The sequence below is a fragment of the Alligator sinensis genome, unplaced genomic scaffold (genome assembly GCF_000455745.1).
Source record: "Alligator sinensis unplaced genomic scaffold, ASM45574v1 scaffold309_2, whole genome shotgun sequence".
NCBI lineage: Eukaryota > Metazoa > Chordata > Crocodylia > Alligatoridae > Alligator > Alligator sinensis.
The window spans coordinates 1,182,191-1,190,437 of NW_005842231.1; the positions used below are offsets into that span (position 1 = coordinate 1,182,191).

Below are 8,247 nucleotides of genomic sequence, written 5' to 3' on the forward strand. Positions count from 1 at the left end.
GGGCTCAGGGATAGTGCCGGGGCCCTCCAGCGGCAGCTCCGCGCTGCTCGCCCGGGCCGGCCGCGGCGGGGTCCCCGGTCCCGCTCTTACCTCCCGGGGTCCTGGCGGACAGGTGAGCCGCGAAGCGTCTTGAGAAGCCGATGCGCCATTTGTGACAGGGGGAGAGGAAGAAAATGAACCTGACCGTATCCCTCCAGTAATAACGCATTACATTCATAGCATTAAAATAAATGTTACTGCTGGGTTTAAAGGAGTCTTCCAGGCAGGTCTGGAGCCTCCTCGGCACAGTCGCCGCGAGCCCTCTCAGCGCTGTGGTCTGGCGAAGCGTCTTGAGAAGCCGATGCGCCATTTGTGACAGGGGGAGAGGAAGAAAATGAACCTGACCGTATCCCTCCAGTAATAACGCATTACATTCATAGCATTAAAATAAATGTTACTGCTGGGTTTAAAGGAGTCTTCCAGGCAGGTCTGGAGCCTCCTCGGCACAGTCGCCGCGAGCCCTCTCAGCGCTGTGGTCTGCCTGGCTTCCCGAGGCTCTCCGAGGGCTTCACAGCATCCCTGGGAGAGGTCTCGTTTTACCTGTGGGGCGGGCGGGTCACTCAGTGTGTGTGGAAATACAACACAAGCTGTAGTCACCATTCATTTCAGACAAGCCTGCGGCCTCCCGCTTCTCTCTGACCGATATTTAAATAAAGGAGGTGAACTGGAAAATATTCTATTAATTTGTGCTTTCCTGATTTAAGTTTTAGTACAGCATTAAATGATAGCTTTTACCCTGAGCTTTTAAATGTGAGTGTTCATTAACTAAAAATATTTTCTTAATTGCATATAAAAAGCCAAGATTTTCCAGAACAACAAAGTAATTTGGTTTATCTAGGTCCCAAATAAGGACTCTAACCACTGGGATTATAATTCACTGTTAAATATGTTTGAATATTTGTGCTGGTTTTCTATTCAAGAGAACATATTGAAAACTTTTGACGCAGTTCAACTTTTATTTGAACTATTAGAACAAGGAGGTTTATTTCATTGGACAATATTTCTAATGGGGAAAAAAAAATTGGTTAGCCTTTTTCATGAGGAAATACCTAACCCCTACAACTTGCTGTAAGCAGGTGAATCCCTTTGTACGGGGCATCAAAGCTAGTAAGGCTGCATCCTAAACTATCAGTATGCAAGCCTCTGCTATAATGTATTCAATGCTTTTCTTCTAAATTTTAACTTGGACCTGTGCAATACTGTTACCAATATAAATTAAAAAATTTACAGAATGATCTCAACAAAGTCCACTGATGTGAGACTGTGCTGCAAACAAGATACCTGGCAGCTAAGTAAAAGGGTGAGCTAATAAAATGCAACTCTTTTATTCCATTAATGGAAGCAGAGAAAATGTAAAATGTAAATAACGTGCCACAGTGGAAAGATTGGCTCTTTGGGTTTAGATGTGAATTGTCCTCGTGTTCCTTGCAGCCGCAAGGAAGTGCAGAACATGCTACAACCTGTAACATGCAGGTACGCACAGGGTCAATTAAAACTTTTTTTTTGCCCCAAATTCTAGTGTTTTGCCAATAACAGCTATAGCTCAGGAAAAATAACTTCCACCCCAAGCAGAAAATGTCTTGGTTCTTAAGTTACTGAAAAACATTTACCGAATATTATTATCCTTTTAAAAATAACTTTCACGATAACCGTGATATTGGACGAAATAAGATTCCAAAATGATGTGACTACAGTTCTGAAATTCAGGATTTCTGTTCTGAACAAATTACAGGCAGGGAAATTAGGGGAGAGCTGTTCCGAGACAGCAGTTTAATACCAGCCTTCAACTATCTGAAGGGCAGTTACAGAGAGGATGGAGCTAAACTGTTCTCAGTGGCGGCAGATGACAGAACAAGGAGCAATGATCTGAAGTTGCAGCAAGGGAAGTTTAGTTTGGATATTAGGAAAAACTTTTTCATGAGGAGGGTGGTGAAGCACTGGGACGGGTTACCCAGAGAGGTTGCGGACTCTCCATCCTTCATCCTTGGAGGTTTTTAAGATCCAGCTAGACAAAGCCTTGGCTGGGATGATCTAGTTGGGAATGGTCCTGCTGTGAGCAGGGGGTTGAACTAGATGACCTCCTGAGGTCCCTTCCAACCCAAATTTTCTATGATTCAGTTACGGCAGAATCAAAATAGGTTGCTGTTTGAGGATCAGTAAGAGTATAGAAAGAGAGCAGTCATTTTGGTAGTGATTACTACTATAAAGAGAGTCCCAATATCTTAAGCAATCTTTCTTAGTACTTTGTCTCTTAACAATGGCAAAAAGTAGATCCCTCTCTAGCTGCTTCCTTATAAATTCACAATTTCTTAATTTAATTATCATACAAAGAGGATACACTGCTCATCTTACTTTTCCTACTTTGTTATTCACAACCTAAAGCAAATTAAAAAGTAGCAATAAACAAACATCTGTGCCAAAAATTTACCATGTAGGAAAAAGTATTTAATCTCAGTGTGCTATACTGCTTGTTTTTAGCTAAGAAACAATAGAAATAAAAGCAGTATAATATGTGAATTGAAAGAGAGTTTTTTTGTATTTTTGAACTAGTACCTATTTTAAAATCCTTACCTCCACAACTGCCCTCATGAGTGATTCACAACTAGGATGTTGAGGCACCCTGGGGTGCCTTGAGATCCTTTCAAAGGTGTCATGGCCACATAATGTTACCACTGTTAGGTTTGCAAATATGCTTCACAAGATAAACCCAGAGATTTCAAATGGCAAACCATAGTGTTAAAAACATTCTGACCTGTTGTGGTTTTTCCAGGTTCTTTGCAGCAGAAAGAGCAATAAATAATAGGTTATTTTTTGGTAGGGAAGGAATGAGTGAGAACTAAGTAATTGCAGACATTTTCAAGGGGTTCCTTGAGTCTAAAAAAGTTAAGAACACTAGTCTCAGGAGCTTGTGGCTTTTCTGTATGGTATGGTATTTTTGTATGGCTCAAAAATCATTGTAATACTATAGTTTTCCTGCTATTCAGAAAATTAAATTACTGGTATCTTTTTCAAGAGGTTCTTTAGCAGAAGGACCAGGAACCTCTGGCACTAAGTTCTCATTTGCTTTTTCTTGCTAAAATTGAGAAATGGTGCATTTGTTACTCATACCATAGCCATCTGAAATAGAAAGTCTCCCAGTGACTATGTCTGTGCAGCACTCAGAGGACCTAGATTTCAACTGTGAAATATGGGTCACTTGGAAAGTGAGTCAAAAATTTGTGAGGCACTGACAGTACTGGTTAGTAATTCTCAACCACGGTGACGTGGATTCTCAACCAGGGTGCTCCCCTGTGAGAGGAATTAAGTACTGGCTCTTAGGGTGCTTCTACATGTGATGACATTAACACGTACACATGACGAAAATGTCACTGTGTGTGCTTAATAGCATCACAGTGTACACATGCAAGACGTTTGGGGGTTTAAATTACTTTGTATCATTGCAACCTAAACTTCATCCAGATGTAATTTAGTTTGCAGCTTTGCAAATTGCAGTGATGCAGCTGTTAGCTCGGTCACTGGCTGCGGGCAGCCTCTGCAGGAAAAAAGGATTGGGCCCCTTGCTGCTTCTTCCTTCAGCAGGCACCTACTGAAGACAGAAGCGGCGAGGGGCCCGATCCTATTTTTTTTTTCCCCAGAGGAGCTGCCAGTGGGCTAAGTAGCCCCTGAGCTTTGGGGAGAATGGGTGACCACCTGGGCCACCGCTGTGTCAGCAGCTTGCCCCGGGCCATGGAAGAGGTAGGCAGGCTCCACTGAAAAAAAGGATCAGGACCCTCGCCGTTTCTCCCTTCAGTAGATGCCTGCTGAAGGGAGAAACGTTGGGGCCTGCCCATGGCTAGGGGGCAAGCTGTCAGCAGGCTGAGCAGCCCCTGAGCTGCAAGGGGGCCTGGTCCTTCCCTCTACAGCAGCAGTGCCCTCCGGGGCCTCCCAGGTGGGCTGGGGTGCTGCCCCAACTCAGAGGCAGCACCCAGCCCAATTCAACGGTTCCCCAAGCCTGCCTGCTAGAAGCCCACCGGTCGCTGCTTCCTGGGCAGGCTCAGGGAACAGTTGGACCGGGCCAGGTGCTGCCTCCGAGCTGGGGCAGCACCGGGCCTGCTAGCAGCCTGCCCAGGCAGCCCTGGGGGTGCTGCCACCATGGAGGGAAGGACCGGGGTGCCCCCCCCTGCAGCTCAGGGACCACTCAGCCCGCTACCAGCTTGCCTCCCCTCTGCAGGCAGGCTCTGGCTCCAAGAAAAAAAGGTGCCGTAATGTGATGGCAAATTGAAACGGTTTAGTCCTCAGGGTTTTGTTTTATGCCCCACCATTTCAATGTACAGGTTATTTCAATGTACACCATTTCAATGTATACCATTTCAATGTACAGGTTGGGGATTAAACTGTCATCATGTGTACAAGTGCCCCTACATGCCAGGCACTCTGTGCCTGTCCCGGTGTCCTTGCATCTCTCCTTGTGGACCCTTGCATCAGCTCTGGGAGCTGGTGAATGAGCTGAAAAGCACACCCCTCACCTAATGGCAGCCCCTGTGCCAATCACCACCATGGTCCAAGCGGTACAGTCTGCTGCAGGTGGCTGGATGGCCATGGGGCTGTTTCCCTGCAAGCTCATGGAGCTGGTGGGAGGAGCCATGGGAAATGGTGGCTCTGGCACTAGCATTCAAGTAAGGCCACTCTGCTATGCCACGGGACTTTTGTGAGCTGTCAGGAGGTAAGCATGGTAAAGAATCTCTTTAAATGGGATGCTATTAAATTACAAAAAATTATGGAGGGGTGCTCGAAGAAGGTTAAGAACCACTGACTAGCATAGGTATACTCTAGAGCAGAGCTTTCCAAACTGTGTGCCACGACACATTAGTGTGTCGGCAGCAGTGTGTAGGTGTGTCGCGCGAAATGCAGAAAATTTTGCGGAAGGGCACCGCGGAGCTCCCTTACTCACGTCTGCTTCCCTTGGCCCCTCCCCCGGAACTGAATTACTGTGTCGCGAAATGATGCATGTCTAAAAAGTGTGTCACCAACATGAAAAGTTTGGAAAGCTCTGCTCTAGAGAAAAGGACAGTAAGTATTTTTCTTTGCTTCAGTGGAAATTCAAACTGTACAAGTGCTTCTAAATAGTTTTTTTGTTTAAATTATCAAATAGTGCCTACTTTTCATCTGTTCAAATCATTGTGGGAGATATTATGAATGATGAAGTAACAGGTTGCTTTTATAGTCTTTAATAAATGCTTAAAATAACAAGGAAAAAATTAAATATTGTTTTTCTTAGTCTGGAGTTTTGCACCGGACAGAAGTAGTGGAAAGGTGACAGAAACATCAGTAATGGGTAGAACCCTGGCCAAAATTTTCACTGACAATTGGAAGAAAAACTTTTACCGGGTAGTCTGAAATACGTTTAGAATACAGGAGTCTTCATGACCTCTATCTCAGTTTTTCTGTGCATACAGGAATTTACTGACTCAACTATGGAGCAGTTCCCTCAGTGTTTGCTCTCATTTGCCATTGCAGTGTAATCCAACTAGAAGGTGATCAGCTTAACAAGATAGTGACTTTTAACAACATATTGGAGGCCAAAAAAAAAAAAAGAAAAATTATGGAGGTAACTTCCTTTTTTTTTATAGATACAAGTTTTCTTTTAAACAGCAAAGATTGAATGAAAGTTACAAAGGTGGACAAAGGCAAAAACTTGTTCTTGGAATTTGAAATTTCTCAGTAACTGCTCGGATTCTTGACTGAGCTAGATGCATAATCTTATATTTGTCAGCAAGAATCCTCTTCCAGTTTTCCTCTACTCCATTTATTCGCACTTCATCAAGAAAATGTAAGCACCAGTTTAAATGTTGCCCTGTTCTGAACAAAGTTAAGCTGTTGAAAACCAACAAACAATATACTGCATGTACTATTTAGATTGCAACAAAATAATTTTATAGTAATGCAAGCACAGTTTGAGGCCACCTTCTTCCTCTGGTCTCCAAATATTTAACTTATTTATTTAAAAAATATTCAAAAGTAATCTTTATCAAAATTAAACAATTTGTTATCCTGCATTACAGGTATCAACTATTCAAAAACTAAATATAACTCTATCTAAATATATTTTCACAAATACAGGTTTCATCCTTAACTGTTGTCAAGGCAGCACAAGATCTGTTAAGTAGATCTTGTACAGGATGTGGCTCAAAGTTAGTGTACCTGGCTCAAAGTTAGTGTACCTAAAGACTTGACTCACTATGTTTGGCTGGAACCTTTGTGTAGTAGTGGCAGTATTATAGCTAATTAGGTTAATCTGAGGCACGATTATTGCTAGTTGAAATCTCTCTCTCGTTTCCCAGTGTTCAGGAGTGTTGGATTTTAAAATATTGCTAATATAATAAGAAATTAAATTGCGTTTTTTAATAAACAATAATCTATACCTGGTAGAATAGCAGCATTATTGAAATTAATTGACCTCACAACATAGCAAGGGAAATACATGAGAGAGAATTTTCCCTGAAATAAACCTTCGCATTTTAATAGCCAGTCATCAGTGTTCATTTTTAGGCAATTGCTGACTGATTACAATGAATAACTATCACATATAAAATTAAGTTTCAGGAAATCATACTGTACCTTAACTGTTGTACCTTGCATGAAACAATGCTAATAAAAAATAGGCAGGTTGAGGTGTAAATAGTAAGTTCATCTGCACAAACACTTTGAAAAAAAGGAGTTGGAAACTATATAAAATCTATAGACTCAAGCCAAAAAGATTATTATATACATTCTATACATAGAAAGGCCTTAGTCTGTCTATCTGTGTGTCTGTCTGTCCGTAGCACTCTTTAAATGTGAATAGCTTGAAAACTGTAAGAGAGAACATTTGTGTCTTCAGAGAAATTTTTTTGCTAAACCTTAGCATTTGTTTAGTGACCATGTCAGGATGATACTAACTTCCAGAATCATGGGAAAAAAGTCAGGGGCCAGGGCTGTTTCTACTGAGCTCCTCCTGGGAGTGCACCGAGAACCTGGTACCGCAGGGAAGACCAAGGGAAGGGCCAGCTGAGAAAAAGCGGGAGCTGGGCAGAGGCGCAAGGCAGTGGGCGAGCAGTGGTGGCCCCGTCCTGAGCAGGGAAGGAATGCGCTCAGGGTTGGCACAGAGGAAGCCCTGAAGTGTGGGCAGCTGTTGCAAGGCGCAGAGCTCGCTTGCCCTTGCCCAGCAAAGAGGCAAGCAGGTGGCAGCTGGGCAGCAGCATGGGCAGGTCCATTTCCAACCTGCTGGACGAGAGCAAGTGCAGAAAGGGATTGGTATCCTCAAATGTTCAGCCTATTTTATTTAAGTTTTATAAATTTAATAAAAGTAAAATCTACCTGTGTTTTTTGCTATTTGAAATTCATCTGTCATTCTTGACAGGCAATTCACTAGTATGTTAAATGTTTACAAACTTTGAGTGAAAAATTACATATCTGAAATACAGCTAATAAATTACTGATTTGCTTTTGGAGTGATGCTGTATCATTATGGAACAATTTATTATTTGTTTTCAGTTCCACCCCTTCTCTTATGTCAAAGGTCCCAAAACATTTTTCCATGCGTGAAAGAAGGTATTTTAGGTGTTTTAGCAAATCTGTCCTGCTGTATGAATGTGCTGAGTCTATAATTATACATACTGAACAATGAAATTCCAGATTTCTAAGGCAAATTAGCTTATGGTAATCCTTGAATAATCAGGCTACTGCAAAGTAAGGAATAAAGAACATATATAGCCTGGACCTGAGAAATCTTATGCCTATAAATTTTATTTCAGGAAGAGGGGAGTAGAGTCAGTGGCAACCTACTCCTTCGTCCAGAGGTTTAGAGGGCATCTTGATGAGTGAAGAAAGGTAGCATACTCCCTTTGTAGTTACAATCTTTACAGGTAGTCCTGGTAGTTTATTTGTCTCTAAACCTGCAAGAATATGTTATAAGTACTGGTGGCTCATTTCCCTTTTCAATAGCAGGATCACTATCTTACACATTCAACTTCTGGCACTTTTTTTTCTTGCAGTCAAATTGACACTGGCTGCTTACAGGTGTGGGGAAAAAACAAAACAAAACAGCGCTTAATGAGTTTAGTACATGCCCAGAAGAGGCACTGCGTTTGACCTGGCTCATCCCACATCCGTATAAGTTGCGTGCTTCAGTGGGGCTTTTCAGTGCTTGTGTCTAATAGCTGACTGCACCAGCTATTAGATAAAAGCACC

General features: G+C 42.5%; 1 protein-coding gene across 1 annotated transcript in view; it reads right to left on the reverse strand.

The window, feature by feature from the left end:
- Nucleotides 1–8,247, reverse strand: part of EPC1 (enhancer of polycomb homolog 1) — an 83,719-nt gene that overhangs the window by 62,666 nt on the left and 12,806 nt on the right. The gene's annotated exons all lie outside the window — the stretch shown is intronic.